At 42.0% G+C, this 19,017-nt stretch overlaps 1 long non-coding RNA gene across 1 annotated transcript; it reads left to right on the plus strand.

The window, feature by feature from the left end:
* The first annotated feature begins 7,461 nt into the window (after positions 1–7,461).
* LOC126385021 (uncharacterized) lies at positions 7,462–14,274 on the plus strand. Its single transcript, XR_007569385.1, has 3 exons — positions 7,462–7,741; positions 8,199–8,287; positions 14,005–14,274. It is a non-coding gene; the product is annotated as an uncharacterized LOC126385021 (long non-coding RNA).
* The last annotated feature ends 4,743 nt before the right edge of the window (positions 14,275–19,017 follow it).

The following is a 19,017-nucleotide window of genomic DNA, read 5'->3' on the forward strand; positions in this document are numbered from 1 at the left end:
CGCTGGTAGCTAAGCTCTGGATACGTCACCCCGTGTATTGTTCTGATTGGTCGTAGTGTTATCCAATTGCGTGCAGTGATATTTACAAATGCATGCTTGGTGCCGCCCCTCGAGTTGGGCCATTTTCATTACTCATAGCCAGACCCTAAATCTTTCTAGATTTTGAAAGAAGACAATACATGAAACAGGCAGAACTTGACACGGCATCCCAGATCGTCAACAACCAACACACCTAGGGTACCTTTCACGTTGTTGAAGTTGTAATGTTGAAGTCGATATGTGACGAGGTCGGTGTGAGAATGTGTTGCTTTAAAAGGATTGAACTACAGTTTTCATATATTTTTGTGAGTGACAGTTTTCTTGTAAGTGGATGTTTAGACCGTAGCACTACACTGTTTCCACTCTATGTGCCTCACAGTTTTTCAGGACCACCCTGAATGCCTCGAGTTAAAAAAAATTTCAACAAAGAGCCAAGAAGCGCCCAACGTCATTAGTGTTTTTCCCATTGTCCAGTCGCGTTAATTGAAAACCTTCTGTGGTGGAGCTGCCTGATATCAGACCGAATTGTCAACTCATCACACTTTCCATCTTCAGTCTGACATTGCGTCCACTGGGGGAAGGGGATTTGATTTTCTCTAACCAATCACTAAAGATCAGTGTAGACGCTTGAAACCAACATCATTTTAAGTCCACAATGATGCGTAGCCATGCCAACATAGTGGAGCGGAGCAAAGTAAAAACAAACTACAATGTCTGACGATATTTAATTGGTTCAAGTACAGGGCTTTTACCCAGGAAATTAGAGTTTGAGTCTTGACTCACTACCTTTTAATCGACTTATTTTAATTTTTTAGAATGTATAAAGCTGCTGAATGCACACTGTGCACTTCAGCTTTGGCAGAATGACTCAGGAGACCAGTATTAACAGCAAGTCCGAGATGACACCGAGCCCTTCCAAAAGTGGTCTTGGTCTACACATCAAACAAGACTCTGATGATCTGATGTCTAGCGAGTCAAAATGTTCCTTTGTGCTGGTGTTTACAACACCTTCAGCAGTAACCTGAGGAGGTCTCTGAGCATGCTGCAGATCAAACCTTTGATGAGTATCTGCAGAGTGCAGGTGGTCGTGCCCATTTTGGCAAAAGATCTCATCAGCTCCCCCGGGCACGGAGAGTAGATGAGCCTGGGATTGATGGGAATAGAACATTGTGGNAGAGAGAGAGAGAGAGAGAGAGAGAGAGAGAGAGAGAGAGAGAGAGAGAGAGAGAGAGAGAGAGAATAGCATTGGTAATACAATCTACTGTAAAATCACAGGCAGTAAATTCTCACTTGCATGCACATACACACTTTATTTAGCTTGTGTCTGTCTTTCCAAGGGCAAGCCAACGTGTGATTTAACATTTAATGACTACTTTGCACTTTCTTCATTGACTTTCTTTCATTAAAAGAAACAAAAATTGCTTCTTCAGTCCGAGCCTGAAGCGCAATGAAAATATTTTAATCCTCCAAGCAGCCAGAAAGCCCCCAGAACCTTTTAAAACACCCTTCTTTCATTAGCGCTCCAAACCAATTAGCTCCAAACGTCCATATGTTGCAAAACTTCATATGGAACAAGAACATTTATAAGGCTGAAAATAAGCACAGCTGCACACTTGCTCGCCCTTAACCAACGTCTCTCCAACACACACCCACAGGCTCATATTCATTAGCTCGCCCTAAGTGTGTGAGAAGCTTTTCCACACGCTCTTGGCGCTCTAATTTAATTGTCTCATAGATTGTCTACCTCGTCTCGAGCACACTAATATGGAAACTTCTATGCCAGAGCAAAATCCCCCTCAGTCGATGCTGTGATGAAAACAGGTGAAAACGAGTGCCGACAACACCCCCTCTTCCTGAAAGAGGATCTCTCTGGGTTAAAGATTCTCTCGCCTACTTTGCTTTCGCTCTCAGGGTAATAGGAGGCCGAGGAGAGAGGAGGGTGATGTCATCCTCACAATCGATGGAGCAGGGAGTCGACTTGATGTGATTTCTGCTAAATTTATTAGCATCATACGCCACAGGAGCCTCTGGGGTGAAAGTGAGTGGCAGCAGGGGGGGGGACTGATTCTCCTCCTCACACACACATCTGCGCACTCCTCTAATAGAAGACCTGGTACGTCAGCCAAGTGTCAATATACTGATGGATCGTCACATGCTGTTGTTATGAGGCCACATCCAGAAATCAGCGTAAGGCAATCACTTACTGTGGGACCGAAGGGTCATCAAAATAAAATACAAAGAGGTAAAGAATGCTCCATCATGGGAACTCAGTGTTCTGTGTGGCTCGCTGGTGTTGACCTCAAAGTCTTATAAATAAGAGATAAATCCATTAGATACTTCAGAGCAGGCAGGGGGGAGGGCAGCTATCAACAGCCTGGGACCAGTGGGAGGATAGGATCCACGTGAGGTCATTGTTTGTCTCTGTCCTGCTTTTTACCATGTGCCAAAAACTGTGTGTGTGTGTGTGTGTGAGAATGAAACTACAGCATGTATTACATTATGTTTATAGGGTGTGTGGGTGTGTATGCCCAGTCTAAACCTTGAGATCATGATAACAGAGCCAATCAGCTTCCCTCCCCTGTTTTCAAATAGTCCTCACTGTGATGTAGGACAAGGCTATTCAGTCACAAATTCAGCTGGAAATATACATGAGCCAGACATTTTCAGAAGCTAAATAAAAAAATGTTTTTTAGCTTTTAACATGACTTTAATGTCAGATTTTAAATAAATGCAAAAGAATGTTGTAAAAATCTCAATGTTTATTCTTTTACTTTCGACATTACTATTTTTGGTCATATATTTGACTCAGATGCATCATAAAGTGCAGAAACACACACACACTTCACCTCACATTTTACATTACGGTCAAGAAAAAGTGTTAGGGAAAAGACACAAGACATAATATATTTGACTATTCAACTATTTGCCCAGATATTTTAAAAAGCTACTAAGCGTGTTTGGAACATGAAGCTCCAGGAAATACACCCCACCAAAGGTGAGTCCTCCTTGGCCATGGACGTCAGCTGTAGCTCTACACTGGCTAAACAACCAAAACTGGATTTTACTTGTGGACAGCTGCAGGCTACAAAGAAATAATGAAGCTTTTGGCTGGATATGCGGTGGATGAAATGTTGCTCCACAAGTGACTCTCTACACTTACATAAGTGACTCTCAAGTAAGCGTAGCTAAAGCTATTGTACCCAGAGATTCACAAATTTTGGGGAGATATGCAATAATTTTACCGGGTGTAACAGAAAAGTAACAGTGAGCGGTGTAAGAAATTACTGTGGGCATGAACTGAGTGAAATAATATTACTACTTTTGAAAAGAGTAACGATATTTAGAGTAACAAGCCCGACAATGCTGGTTGCTCTGTACAATCAGGCATATCAAAAAAGTGTCAGTGGCTCTTGGAAAATGGGGAATAAAGAGGAAGACAATTCAGGCACTCCAAAAATATAGGAGAGAAATATATAGAAGATAGGATATAATAGACTCTATAATGAATGCAGTTATTACTAAAAATTGAAAATACATACATTGCAAAGTAACATCAGCAGAGTTCTCCAGGTTGACCTCCGTCTCTGCTGCATTTAAATTTGCATACTTTCTCTTTTTACATCAGAATCCACGCTACGAACTGTGACGATACATGAGCAAGAGGGTCAAAGTGCAAGGTGCAATGTTATGACAAGGTATTATGTCACAATTGTATGCATACTCTGTGCAACAGTTTGTACTTTGTTAGGGCAGCTGCACTAAAAGTAAAAAGAAGAGGAGTCGCTCATAATAATGCATAAATTTAAGCCTTAATAAAATGTAAACAGCTGAATTATATAAAAATTAACCCCTGTACAGCTGTCATGAATGGGGGAAATTCTATAGAGACTACAACTGTTTATGTGCCATGCTGTAAACAAGTTTATTTTGGCTGTAAAGTTGGGCATTTTATCATTAGGGTCTATGGGGATTTGCTCATTTTTGAAGGCAGCTTCAGGAGAACATTCAAGGAATTGCAGTTCTTGGCACTTTGTGTTGGCTTCATTTTCCATCCCCTGAGGTTGCCGCTTGGTGAGCAGTCAACTTTACCTCTAGCGCCACCTGCATGTCAAAATTTTCTAGTATCCTGACCAAATACTTGCAAAACTATTGGAATTCACACCAACCTCAGCTGCAGTCTGAGTTAAATGCTAAGTAGCTAATCTTACCATGCTAACACACTAAACGTAAATGGTGAACATGGTAAACATTACACCTCATAAACATGTTAGCACTGTCACTGTGAGTATACTGCTATGCTAGTGTTAGCATTTAGCTCAAAGCAGCACTGTGCCCACCACAGGTACAGCCTCACAGAGCTGTTAGCATGCCTGTAGACTCTTCATGTTGTTTACACTCACACAGACTCGTACTCGCAGTCACAAATCAGCCATAAACACATCACGGGCAAAACAGAAATTCATAAATAAACGGAGACAAGTGTACAGCTTGCCGTTATGTTGAATATTTGATGGGCTGGCCTGGAACTCTGACAAAAGAAAAGGAGGGAGGAGGGAGCGAGAGAATCAGAGAGAGGAATGTTATGATGATTATATTGCCTCATAAATGTCCATGCCCAGCCAAAACTGGAAGGAAAAGTATCCAAAAAGCGTGTGCGAAGGTTTTCAATGTGCGCACATATATATATCACAAGGGCTCGCAAACACCATGTGCTGTATTTGCATTTTAAATGTGTGTTGGTGTACAGTGTCGAGGCACACTTGCTTCGGCTTTATGCACTTATGTAACTATGTGGGAGAGGATAAAGTGAATCTATGGGGGATTTCGACGTTGAAGTCACGACTGGAGGCTGGCCATAGGGTAAAAATGCCCAGAGATTACAGGGATCCACAACTAACCGCATCTCAATGTCACCTAGTGTCTCTTAGCTACAGGGATAATAGGGGGTCTAGTTCGAGGAATATGGGATTTACACTGATAGAGCACACAGAAGGTGGCCATGACCTGCCATCAAAGACCAGCTGAGGACTTCCATGGAGTAAAACTGCCCCGCAAACACGTGTATCCCCTTTGTGTGTTGTTATTCTCGATGCACAGAGGTCATCGGGTTCCTTGCTTTACCTTGTTCCATATGACCTTTCACAGCATCATGCAGAATGTGTCACACCTCATCAAGCCTAATTACATGTGGGACAGCAGTTTGGAAGCAAAAACGTCCTTCATGGCGAGTCAGTCTCCTTGACCACAAACACATTCAAATGTATATGGAGTAGCATACATAAACACACAAACCTGATTTATGCATGCCGGTGTGTGTGCACACAGTTAGCCACTATGTTACAGTCCATAAATCAGTTTAGTGTGATGCAGTGCATGTTGATGGTAGCTCTCAGGGAGTAAACATGGGGTACTTGGGGACAAACATCCCCTCAGGCTGGTCTTATTTTACTATGTGTCAGGTATCACAAGATGCTAGTATCCTATAGCTATGTAAAAGGATATAAGGTCTGTTAATTTATTGCAAAAGATGTTGAACAACCTTTTTTTATTAGTTAATTATTGACATTTTACTTTAAGGTTCTATTTTACAGCAGCTACGTTTCATGGATGTATATATTAATTTTTACTCTAGATGTGTTTATCCGGTTGATATATTCCTTATTTTCTGTCCTATACATAATATTAAAATGTCAGAGGTTCATATTAAACATGTCCAAATAATGAAGTAAACATTTGTCAAAGTAATCCCTGAGCATACGACACTCTGTTTCCAACAGGTTGTTTTGTTTCTACTTTCGAGACAACATAACATCAGCTTGTGACAGATTTCTTTTTATGGTGATCTGCTCCAGGCACGCTACTGCAAGTGTTACGTTAAATAGCCTTCACCTCTACATGTAGCCACATGCTAACGTTAGAGAAACATGCAATCTTGGTTGCAGATGTTGCAAATTTCTCCCAGACTTTGGATCATATTCCTGCCAGGACATGCCTAGTTGTGTATAAAGCTTTTACTGGGAAATTTTCACACTAGACAGTGCCGCTGTACTCTGTTATAGTCATCCCCCAGCTGCAAGTACATTGCTACATGTAGCTTCATGCTAACATCAAGGAAATCTTGGTTGCTGAAATTTCTCCCTGACTTCAGATCATATTCCTGTTGGAACATGTTTTGCTGAGAAGTTTTTACTAGGAATTTTTTCATTGTAGGCAGTGTCACTATACTCTGTTATAGTCAGCCCCCAGTTGCAAGTACACTGCTACATGTAGTTGCATGCTAACATTAGGGAAACATGTAATTTTGGTTGCAGATGTTATTAATTTCTCCCTGATTTTAGATCATATTCCTGCAGGAACATGTCTCTTTTTTAAGCTTTCACTGGTTATTTTTTACCAGACTACAGTGCCACTATACTCTGTTATAGTCATTCTCCAGCTGCACGTACACTGCTACATGTAGCTTCATGCTAACATCAAGGAAATCTTGGTTGTTGTTGTTGTAAATTTCTCCCTGACTTTGGATCATATTCCTGCTGGAATGTGTCTCTTTTTTTAAGCTTTCACTGGTGATTTTTCACCAGACTACAGTGCCACTATACTCTGTTATAGTCATTCTCCAGCTGCACATACACTGCTACATGTAGCTACATGCTAACATCAGGGAAACCTGGCTGCTGATTTCTGATCACATTCCTGCTGGAACATGTCCGGTTGTAAAGATTTTGGTTTAGAAGCTTTTATTGGTGATTTTTTTCTGTAGAAAAAGAAGCTATTCTCTGTTAAAGTCATTCCCCTGGCTGCAATGATGCAGAGGGAGCAGAAACGCTGACCCATGAGAGCTGACTTGCCTTAAATGGGAACATTAGAGCATGTAAACATGTTTTAGCTGAAACCCAAATTACAAGTATGAACCTGAAAATGAGAATAATAGGTGCTCTTAAATGACGTGTTCTACCGCCCTACTGGGGGATTGTGTTCCTTTAAGGTTAATTCACCATTGTCTGCTGCTATAAAGAGATAAGTACAGTTTGTAGTGTATCTTAATCCTGGGTGCTGACCAGAGTGTTCAATAACAGTGTAGTGTAGCCACAGGGTGGGACAATGAATACTGCCTTTCTTTTCAGTCTGCCAGGAGACATCAACGGGCCGATTGTACTACAGGGATCGGTGACATCATTCATTCTCTCAGCAGGGCCATACACACACACACAAACCCCTCCTGGGCCGCCCTCTCCACAGGCCAGTGGCTCTAAAAGGAGCCTCTCACAAAGCACGAGGTCAAAAAGTCCAGTGAGTAGGGGCGGGCAGAGAACTCCATTGACCTGCATCACAGACATAATCAACAAAGGTCATTTCATGAGTCTCCACAACAAGTCTTGTACGCACAAACAAGCCTACTATCACTTTTCAGCAAACATACTACACCACAACCTGCATCTGTCTCGGAGTCATAATAGGCAGCTTGTTATTTGCAAGCTGTCCCGACCCCCGCAGAACTGTCTGCCGAGGCCTCACCAGTTCAATGGGCCTCTTATATCTCTGGAGAGAAACAGCACAGTGCCAAACAAGACTGGCACAGAGAGGGAACAGCGTGGGCACGTGGGAAAAGCATGGGCAATACGCGGCTCATCTCGTGATCCAATACAATAAGTTTTAAATGGGGAAGCTGGCAGACAGAAAACAAAACCAAGACACGGAACAAGTAAGTGTATAGCCACACTCCCGTGTCACATGATGCTCATTTCAAACCAGAGAACAAAAGTGTTTGATGGATGGAAAATTAGGAGACAACTTTACACGAGCTGAACACGAGCCTCATTGTAATGTGTTGCCACCACATGGCACTGAACCAACCTGTGTTTTGTAAATATTAGTTTAACCACACTTAATGTAAAGACTAAAGTGGGGCACACAAGCAGCAACCCTATCTATAAGAAGACGACAGTAAATACAGTCTTTGTCTACTAGCCTCAAACTCTATGGATGGTTGGTACTTAGATATCTGCTTTTTTATACTGTTTCATGTTCACTTTCAGTCATATAGTAGTCGTGTTAAGTTACTGCTGATGAAAACCCAACATTTCCTTATTTTGCTGCTTCACAAGAAATGCTTTTGCATAACAAAATAACAGGGTTTTTTTATTGTATTGAATTTGAAGGGAATGAGTACAAGCAGAAACAGCCACAGTGAGATGTTGATGAAGAGCTGCAGACAACTGCACCTCTGCAAACAGCCCACCTCCGACAGGTAAACTTCTTACCTGCTATGCTGTGTGATGGAAAAACACTAATTCTTAAGCCTTGGATCAGTCTACTGCTTTAAAACGTCACCACTCTAAGAATGCCATCATTAGTTAAAGACACACCTTTAAGCGGGTCGCCCTGTTGTTATGAAGATGCAAATCCCTGCTGTGCTGGGCTGAGGGGCCGAGTCAAACTAGGCCAAGCCAAGCCAGCACATGACATGTGTGTGGAAAAAGACCATAGGTGTGTTTGATTTCGGGACTAGGTCAGGCTAATCCTTGCTTAGGCAGCCCAAGGATATGTTAAGTAGAGGATAGCACACAGATGTTGGGGTGGAATTGGGAAAGTGCTAAACCTCTAGGGAAATTTTAAGTATTTGATAATGCAAACCAGATGTGATTTTATTCAAATGAATGGTGGCTGTCAATAAATGTCAACAGTGGCCAGTAAGCTGTGGCCTTGTACCATATTGTATGGGGAAACATGTCATGAGAATACTATGAGTATGTAATTTGTGGGCTAATTAATAAAGAAACTACATGATCCAAACTAGGTAACCACTGAAAACACTACCATGATTTTAATGTAGTTAAACTGCCACCCAACCACTACAAGTTGAACTCTTAGATATAAGGGTTCTTGTTGAAGGGCTGAGGTTCTACCCAGAACCATGTACTTCTGAAAAAAAACTTTTTTTAAGACAAAGGGTTTCAACAAGACCGCTTCTAATTCAAATGATCCTTTTTGGAAGAAGGAGTTCTTCAAGGATTGTTGAAAACATTGAAATAGGCTCAGCGCCTTAAAAGTTGGTCCCCAGCTGGAACCAAAAAATAGCAGGTTTTCCTTAACCTGAAGTACAAACCGTGATGATATCAGTGAGCACATCATATTCTACAGGTTGGAAAGAGAGAACAGAGTCTTGCACATAATAGTCTTCTACGTCTTCGTAACTCATAATAGTTGGTCCATGTTTGTTTTTTGGATAATAGTAAATGTATAACAGAACAAAACCTCACAGGTAATCAATGCGATCTGCCATCTTGCTACTGCTGATTACTTCTGTTGTGCATTTTGCAATACCCTTCATTGATGACACATCCCTGATTACAATGGTTCCTCCCAAACTGGTGGAAACACAGGCTGGTTTTCTAGATATCACTAAGGTTCTCAGAAACCTGAACAGAACTGGTTCAAGAACCAGAGGTTAATTGACACACCAAACCGACAGCCTGCCATCGGTTCAATGTTGGGGCGATGGTGAGCATCTGTCACCCTAGTCTTTTCAGCGTGTCCCGCACCATTGGCCCTCGTCAGCCCATGTTGAATCAGTGTTGGACACGACCGAGCCTGTCGGTGCATGAAATCACTCTGATTGGCAGTTCAGCTCAGTGCATGAGAAGAAAAACTAAACTGAGGAAAGTAAACAAACAGCTGAAGTCAAGAGGGAGTGAGATAAAAACAAACTTGTAACAGGGTGAGATTATTTTTCTTTAGCCGTTGAGCTCTTTAGCAGAAACATTTTGTGATGGTATCTGATATTGATCACTGGTGCACAGTACTTTCAACACTGGATTGTGTTATTGTACTAGCTAACTGGCGTCATGATGGTCTCTCGGTTTCCCTTTTTTAATGATGAATACAGACGACAACCATCTGCAGGTGGAGAGAGTTATTTCCTCTCATGCAGGCACAGAATGTACATGGTGGTTGGCTGTCGGCTTTAGTCTTTGCACTGCGCTCAAGTGCAACTTTTTGGCCAAGACGCAGGCAATGTGAGGCGACACAATGGTTGGCTTTCATCGTTGCTATTTCTTTGATGTCGGTTTGGTGTCTCTAGGCTTTTAAGGGTTCTAGGTAGAACCTTTGGAGTTCCCCTATGAGGACAAGCTGAAAAACCAATATGGTTGTGGTTGGCACCTTTATTTCTAAGACTGTAGTATTTGACAAGTGGAAAGTTTGACCTGTTGTTGGTGCCACTGAAAGACTGATCACCAAAGGTATTGGTTTTATCTTCTGACGAATGACAATGCATTTTTGTACCAAATTCCAAAGTAATCCATCAGATGTGTATGTTGTTGGGGTATTTTACTCTGGTCCAAAGTGTTGGACCACAGACTGACGTATTCCCTGGAGCTACACCGCTAAATGCTCTCAACTCCTTAAAAAAAAACACAGCAACCATTTAAATGAGGTCAGTGAATGTTTAAAGCTGTAATCCACCCCAGTGTCACAAAATGGCCGACTGTTTGGGATGCAAATCATTGAGTCACATGAGGATCCACAGAGATCCATGAGTGAGAGATAGTATCTACTGTGTTTGCATGTCCTGGGGGTGGAGGGGCATGCTGTGGAACAAAACGGCCCAGGGAAAAAACACACATTTGACTGTTTCACCAAGGACTCGTCTGTAAATCAACAGAGGCAGACTGATGACAGCAGATGATGTGTGGATGTGATGGCAGTACTTTCAGTTTCTTATCTGTCAAAGTGCCCTGTGTGTACCATAACAACTTCGTCTGATAATCCCAGCGCTAATGACGACCAAGTGTGTGTGTTTGAATGTGTGTGTGAGAGCGAAGGGTTGGAGTGTCTGCATGGGTGTGTGCAAAATGGATTGTGTATTTGTGTGTGGCTGATAAGCGTAAACAGTCCTCTCAGACTGCAGCATTTGCCTACGCTGATTACATCTCCTTTGCCTTCTCCAACTGAATCAGTCTTGCCCCTTCTTGCTGCAACACACACACACATAAACATGCAGATTAAACACTCCAGCAGTCCCTGCACAGGCATGTGATATGTAAACACTTCAAACAGAGCAGATCTGAACCACTCCAAACTTCCTCTTTTAGCTGCACTGTCAACAAACAGGCGTTTTTTACGCGTGCAAATTTAAAACCCCAGAGGTAGCCTGATGGAAATCTCGGACAATGATGAACTCATACTTTCCTGTGCTCCTGTATGCTAATGAAAGGCTTTGTGTGGATGGGTTGTCAGGGGATTTATAATTACAGGGATAAGGAGGAGGGCTAAGGAGCTGTAATGAGCCGTGCAGCCTGGTAGGTCCTCCGACTGGAGAGCCAGAAGCCAAATGCCTCCTATGGATCCTGCTTCTGTATGAAAGTGTGTGTCTGTGTGTTTGTAGATATGCCAGCGTCTGCGTGTGAAATTTTTAGAGATACTCGTGGGAGTGCTAATACGACTGTTATCATATCTGTTCACATTCAACTGTCTCGCAGATGTGAAAGTCCTTATTAAGTTGGATCAGTGAGATGTGGGTTTCAACATGACAGCACAGAAAACAACCTGGAGCCTGTGGGGTTATTGTTTGGCAGCACAAAAGTATAAGCTATTACCAAATGCGACCACAAGAGGAAGGTTTATAAGAGGGAAGAGCTCTTTGGTCAACTAAGATTGAGCTTGATTAGTGTGTAACCTTCCCCTCAAGGAGTGGCTTCAGTCCTGAAAACAAATGGGATGTAAACAAATGTGACTTACGTCTCCACTGGAATAGTTTAAACACATGCCATTCAAGAGCAAATGAAGTACTCCAAGTTTAGAATTAGTGTCTCTCATTTGTCATTTTGTCAGCTAGTTTTTATCATATTGAGTCAATCTCATCCTGTAGTTTTAAGTCAAGTTTTAGTTGACTAAAAGTTTGGGTATTTTAGTCTAATTTTAATGAAAGAAAACCAGAGTGTATATAAAGATGGACGACACATCTCCACTTCCTCCCACTGTACAAAAATGAAGCCAAAATATTCCAGATACGGTCGTTGCCATTTTGCACTGGTGACATCATTTGGAGCACGAAGGCAGATTTATATTTGTGCGTCACGTCCATGCAGAGCCTACACTACAGCCTATGTGGTTGTGAGCATTTATACTTGTGTGTCTGTGTCACTCTGCAGTTACACCTCCAAAACACTAGTCGGCGGCGGAGGTTTCTGTGAAGTGTTGTAAAGAAAACACACATTAAACACACATAAAACATGGCTTAATAGTGACAATTTCAAACAAAGTACACAAATCAGCTTCACTATAACTCGCAGCATTCACAGACAAACACTTGTCTTTATCTGGACACATTTTCCCCACAAATACAACATGCTAATGTTTTTAGCAAAAGCCCATGGCATTTTACATTGTGTAAATTAGCCTAGTGGCTAATGGACTTTTCCTCTACTCATATGGAGCCAGGGACAACAGCAACATTTAACAAAGATAACGTTACAGAATTCGGCTCCAGAACAACTCACAAGGTTCATTGACAAAACTGTCTTACAAGTTTTCCAAATAAATATAACATGCTAACATTATTAGCACAAGCCTATGGCATTTTACATTGTATAAATTAGCCTAGCAGCTAGTGGACTTTTCCTCTACTCATATGAAGCCAGGGACAACAGCAACATTTAACAAAGGTAACGTTACAAAATTCAGCTCCATTACAACTCACAAGGTTCACCAACAAAACTGTCTTACAAGTTTTCCAAACAAATATAATATGCTAACATTATTAGCACAAACCTATGGCATTTTACATTGTATAAATGAGCCTAGCTACTAGCGGAGATTTTGTTCTGCAAATGTCGGCGTGCAAACTCGTTCTGTGGACGATAAACGAGGCACAGACTGATAAAGGAGGAAAAACAGTGAGTGCTGGACGGAGCAGTGAGTGACAACAACTCCAGCCACATTTAACGGTACTGTTTGTAGTGGAAACGCTAGGGTCTAGGTACCATGTCTGAAGAGTAACTTTTGGTTCCAAAGGGACCATACTGAAAGTGTTTGGGGGAAACAGGGCTTATGTTGCCTCTAGGAAGATCCACTACCCCACTGGGAAGTCCTGATAGGATACATTCAGCACAGGCAACTGAACTGCTGCATTGAACAAAAAACAGTCTATAAAAATTGTCTCCTCCTAATCCCAAAGATTTTAATTTTACTACATTTTAGTTTCGTCTTTGTTCGTCACAGTATTACATTTTGATATAGTTACTGTTGGTGTTTAATGACATCCGTTCTGTGTCATCATTGTCTTAGTCATGGAAAAGCAAGGTCATTGACAAACGTATTGAGTCATAGTTTTCATTCATTAAATTAACACTGTTTAGATTCATCTTGTCTTGTGTCACTTGTTAGTTTGCTGTAACTCTGCCAGATTTGATTCAAGCCAAACAGAGCTGCTCACTGCTTTCTCCCATGTGATGAAATCATTGTTTAGAAAGCTTAAAATGTGAGACACCGAGCATCTGGCACTGAGCAGCTGCGAGCCTGGAGGCCATGTTGTCCAAAACTGCTTCTGTCTTTATACCTACAACTGTGGCTACCTGACCTTTAGGCCCTGAGAGCCATAAACAACTCCCCAGCAAAGTTTCAGTTACACAGTTCCCCCAAATGCCATAAGCAACTCATGCGTTGGTGATTTCCCAGCCTTTATCTCACTTTGGTGCTGTTTTCGACCTCTGTGTGAGGACAGAGGAAACAAGGCCATGCTCCACTGCAGGTAATCATCCTGGCTGCTGAAAGGAAGCAGATACACAGCTAAGGTGCGTTCAGACAGAAAGCCGAGCGAAATTTCGCCTCAAGCTCTTCACATGAATTTGAACGCTTGACCGTTTGTGTTTGTTCACCGCAAACAACAAGTGTTCCGTCAGGATATGACATCAAAGCCGGCTTAAAAGTAAATTTGTGGTTGTGTGCTTGTCTGATGTTAAACAGGCTGCCGGTCCACATGTGAGCTGATCCGAATTCAGCTGATCACTGAGCCAGACGACTGACTTGGAGGAGGAACACAGGAGCTCATTCACCACCAGGATGCTCACAGCGACTTGTGATTTGGCCTTTAAACATCTGTTGCACACTGACTGACCTTTGCACTGCAAAGAGAGAGCTGCAGAATGCTGTGTGTTACTGTTTGGCTGCCAAAAACATTTTCCCATTACAGGGTTTTACTGTCAGAAAGGGAAAAAAAATCCTAGTAGAAGGCAATAATGTGGATTTGTGAGACAAAAATAAAAGAATTTGAGCTTACGTCCACAAGCAGAAATCGACTCCTCAAAATCAACCTCTGTCTTTTCTGTTTCCCTTTTTCATCTCGTCCTCAGTTTCCCAAACTCCCCTCTTCTTTCTATAAAAGTATTTACACCACAAACCATAACAGGATCACTGAAACAAAAGTCCCCACACTTCCCCAGAAGAGGAAGCTGGTTCTGTTTTGACTGCCTCACTGCGACTGCTCTGGAGATGAAAACAACTAGGCCAAGTCAGTTTATGCTTACGAAAGGGAAAAGTGCATGCTTTGATAAGTATGCAACCATCCTCTTATACTTCAGACAGGCTCTGCGAGAGCCTCCTTAAGGGCCTCTTAGAGTGAGATATGACAACACAGGGGCCCTTAGATGGGACTCTGCTTCGCCTCTTAACCACACTATTAATCCGACCACTAATTGGACGGTGCCCGGGAGAGACAGGGTTAATGTATAGAGCGAGGACCCAAAGAGAAGATGAAGAGAAATAGCCTTAAACGCACCAGGGAGTTTTCTGTCTATGGAGGACATTAAAGCTGTTTCCCATCCTTCGTGACCCTTAAAATGAAGAAACATCTACTCATGATACATGTTGATTATGTCTGTAAATTGTGGGCACTTCCACCAGTGGTTTCCCCTCGTACATGTAACTGTCCCGTATGGCTTCTTTTAAGTAAATTTTAGAGAACTGCCACAAAGATTACAGAAAAGACAGAGAGGAAGGATTTTCCCTCTTTCATATCCTGTTTTTCATCTCGCAGCTTTGTCTTGTGACCTTTTGGATGAGGTCCTGACCCCCAGATTAGGAACCACAAAGTTCCCCGACAGCTCCAGGCTACAGGTCAAGAAAGTTTCTAGAATAATATCCAGTGAAAGGTAAGAATAGATGACAGACTGTAATCTTTATAAAGAGATATCTGCAAATGTAGGCAGTCTGGTTCTCGTTTGTTTGAGAGGGCTTTGTTGCCTGCAATTAAACAACTCATGTGGAGAGCAAGAGAGGTGCAACACATTGGTCAAAATTTTGTCTCAGAACCCATAGAGTGCTCAAGGGATGACGTTTTTTTGTAGGTTGACACGGAAGTTAGCATCACCCTGATTCCCTCATCAAAAAGCCAATGAGATTTTTCACTGGATTTTGGATTAATGCAGAGTATAATCTCTGTTTCTGAGGCCTAAATGCATCACCAGAATAAAAAAGCTAATGTTAAGCTATAAATGAGCTACACCACGGTTGCATGACCTAACGACACCCCCACAATGAGGCTTTCAAGCCGTGTTCGGTGTGATGACATTCTGTAGTCTCATTCAGCCACTTATTAGCAACCGCCTTTTTCAAGACACATAAAAGCTTCAAAATTCACAAGTGTATTTATTGACGTATTTTATGTCGTAGAAAAAAACGTGAAACTCTCTTAAGCTTGTTTTTAACCACAGACTTATTTCAGGTTTTTAACCAAAAGCCCATTGACTTAGAGAGAAGGAAAGTGAGAGTGCTAAAATGCTAACTCATTTCCAGATTTTAGGACTCATTCCTTGGACACTCTATGCACTGTGCTAACCAAGCTAGCAGCTAGCGTTAAAGTTAGCTCCAAAATCCAAGATCGGTGATGTCACGAGCTGTGTTCGAAATCGCTCCCTATCACGGATATAGTGCACTATATAGTGTGTTCGCCATTTTGTAGTGTTGTTCGAATTCTCCGCGGTTAATTTCATTCACTATATAGTGGACTATAAAATACCCACAATGCACAGCAAATGTGAGTGAACAAATGATGTACCCTACATTTTACTCCCGTATACCACAATGCAATGCAGTCATCTTTTGCCAGAGGAGAAGAAGAAAGACGCAACAAGCCAATAGTTTGCTTATATCAGCTAGCGTGTTAGCTTAGATTTTTTTAGGCTAATTACCAGTTGACCTCGGCGAATCAACAAAAGGCACCTTAAACGCCTAAGATACGTTTGCCTTCGCCTCCGTGTTTGCCTGAGGAGCAGGACTTGGGTCAGCAGCATCCAAACAATCACCGGAATCATTATTTTAATACACAAAAAGAAAAGAAACGAATAGGATGCTAGCCGGTAACGTTAACTCACAAGCTAACAATAGCCACTTAGCTCGCACGAGCCAGGTAGCTTGTAGTTCGTGCACTATCGTGGGCTATTACAGCTCACAATGCAGACACACAACCGTAGCTGACAAAACCAAACGTCCACACCAATTTACATTTCAACAATTTATTGACTAAAAGTACAACCACCATACAGTTCGATCATCCTCAAAGCGCCCGGTTTGTTTACATGATGCTCGGCGCGTCCACTTGCATCACAGGAGTATGCGGCGCAGCTACTGACGCAACGACGTTCAGAAAATTTCAGTTAGTGTTTGAAATCTCGTTCAGTCGTTCCCCATGTAGTGCACTATATAGTAAACACGAAATAGGGAATAGTGAGTGAGTGAGTGGACGGTTTCGAACACAGCTACGGTGACTATGTTCATTAATTTTATACAGTTTAAGGAACCAGAATCTCAGGCCTATCGCAAAAAAAACAAACAAGTTAGCGAGGATCAGCTGTGGGTAACTAGAGGCTAAGGAAGCTAGTCAATTAGGGGAGGCTTGATGATGAGCTATTTTAGGTCGTAGAACAAAACATGATCGTCACTTGAGCTTGCGTTAACCACAGACCTTATTACAGTCATCTAACTAAAAACACATTTTAAAAAAAACCTGACTTGAAGATGGACTTATCTAACTATTAATAAAGGCTAAACGCAATGAAGAACAGTCCATCAGACGGATTTCTGTGTCTACATCTTCATACATGTGAACATCAAGGCTCCAGACGTTTCTGAGTCCAGCCAGGAGAGGGGGTGTTTGTGTAAGTGTTTCAACTCGTACCTCCACACCACCTAATTATTCCCATGAAAGACATACAATTCTGGCAAAACTGGTTGATTGAGACTGAGAGAAAAGCCAGACATGTGATGTCTTGTCAGCATTCATCCGTTTAAAAACATTTATTTTGAGAAACTGACTTCATTGTTTGGGATAATAAATGATCTTTAAGACAAATAAGTGTCCTCTGATTGTATATTATAGTGTTGCCTAGTATGAGGAACCAAAAAGAGCACTCAAGCTTTCATGCCACAAATAATGACACATTGAAACAGGAAATTCAACTGGCGTCTCCAGAAATAACTGCCCTCACACACAAAGCCCACGTGCACACATTCTAAAAATCACACTTGCAAATGGGGAAATGAGCCAGTGGGTCAATATAACCTGACTCGAGATATTCAGATCAGCTCTCACCGATCGCGCCACATATGTCCAAAATTTCATCTGTGATCAATCTGCGCTTCTCTTCACGCGCACTCAGCAATCAGCTCCATGATTGCACCCCGCTCCAATCTCAATCATAACCTGCTTTCATACAGACACACCGTAACACAATTTACACATCCTCACCTTGCTGCAAGGGCACTTCCTGTAAGAGCCAGGAAGGTTTTTACATACATTAGAATATGGAACGCCTCGTGGCTTAACATCTTTGGTTATGAAAGCGGCTGAAATGTGATCCTACGAGAACAGCGTGTCAGTCAAATGCATTGTCTGTGATTGGGTGTGTTGTGTCTTTCTTTGCTACACAATGCCTTATGGATCATATTTGCATTTGTCCCCTAAAGATACTATTCAGGACCAAAAAGGAGGAAACCCAGGAGGCTTTTTTCAGGGGGATGGGAAATGTCTTTTGAGAAATGTGTTGCATACAAAGTGCTGCATATTTTCAGTGTTTCTGCGTCTATATGAGGACCATTTTTTTCCAGAGATAATGTGCTGTATAAGTGGATCCGTCATTTAGATCAGCAGTCAAATGAATGCTGGTATCTAATAAGGTCTCCTATCTGATTAACACTGCAGATCCTCGCTGCCATTAAACTAATGGTTGAAAAACATTTTTATACTAATTCTGTCATTGTATCATGGAAACACACCTCAGCCAAATATCTTGATGCAGCTGCAGCATGAACATGGAGCCTCCACAAAAGCCTTTTGTGTTTTCCTGCTTACTTTGGGAATATAAAACTCAGTATAATGAGCATGGACTGACAATATTATAAACCTCCGAGCCAGACCTTTTCCTTGAAGCCTCATTCTGGCCCCAGCGATGGCTGCCATCGATGTGCTGTGACTTGGAGTTGGAGTCGCTTGCAGCCAGTAGCAGTTGTTCTTTTTCTCATTTATGCCAAGGAAAACATCCAGGCCGCACTTAACATCGCTTCATAAAAACGAATGCCACGCTGCTTCTTCCAAATTTTAAATGTTACAGCTGTTAACTAGATGCAGAGGCATCCAGAAGTCTTACAATGCTTCTTTTCTTAGTTTCTTGTCGTGTCCTCTGCGACACATGGGCCACAGTACTGTGTGTGCATGTTATAGATGATCACACTGAAGAACGACAAGAGGGATTTTTTTAATCACCCTTCAAGACGATAAATACATTAGCGAAAATGTACAGAATGGATCAAACAATGTGTTTGTCTCAAGCCTCCGGGAACAACACCAGGCTTTGAAGCCAATTTCACAAACAGGCCACACCGTGAAATTACAACTTCCTGGTCTGTCACATGATGCCATCAAGCCCCCAAAAAAAGTTTCTCATAGACTTGCATTGTGAGAGTACAAAGGAGGATTAGAGCCAT

Source organism: Epinephelus moara, chromosome 23 (genome assembly GCF_006386435.1).
Source record: "Epinephelus moara isolate mb chromosome 23, YSFRI_EMoa_1.0, whole genome shotgun sequence".
Classification (NCBI taxonomy): domain Eukaryota; kingdom Metazoa; phylum Chordata; class Actinopteri; order Perciformes; family Serranidae; genus Epinephelus; species Epinephelus moara.